The sequence below is a fragment of the Galeopterus variegatus genome, unplaced genomic scaffold, assembly GCF_000696425.1.
Source record: "Galeopterus variegatus unplaced genomic scaffold, G_variegatus-3.0.2 Scaffold1026, whole genome shotgun sequence".
Classification (NCBI taxonomy): domain Eukaryota; kingdom Metazoa; phylum Chordata; class Mammalia; order Dermoptera; family Cynocephalidae; genus Galeopterus; species Galeopterus variegatus.
In genome coordinates this window covers 404,213-404,673 of record NW_007727137.1, presented here as the reverse complement: position 1 = coordinate 404,673, position 461 = coordinate 404,213, and positions in this window count along the sequence as shown.

Here is a 461-nt window from a genome sequence, read left to right as displayed (position 1 = left end):
GGGCAGCCCACCAGCATGGACACCTACCCCAGTTTCACCCATCAGGGCCGCACAGATTCTGGTAGGCTCCATCTTACTGAGCCCACAAATTGCAAGAGAGAAAAAGATGGAGAATGCTAGCGATCAGACAGTGAATATGCACCAGGATGGACCATATCTGGGTTGTGGAACAACCCTTAACACATACAAAAGAACTGAACTCATACAAAGTCTGTACTCTGACCGAAACAGAGTCAGAGTAGAAATCAGTAATAGAAAGACAACTGGAAAATCCCCGATTACTTGGGAAACTAAACAACATGCTTCTACACAACCCATGGGTCAAAGAGGAAGTCTCAAAGGAAAATAGAAGATATTACGAATGGAATGAAAATGAAAATATGAAACATCAAAATGTGTGGGAGGGCCGGCCCAGTGGCACACTCGGTAGAGTGTGGCGCTTGGGAGCGCGGCGGCGCTCC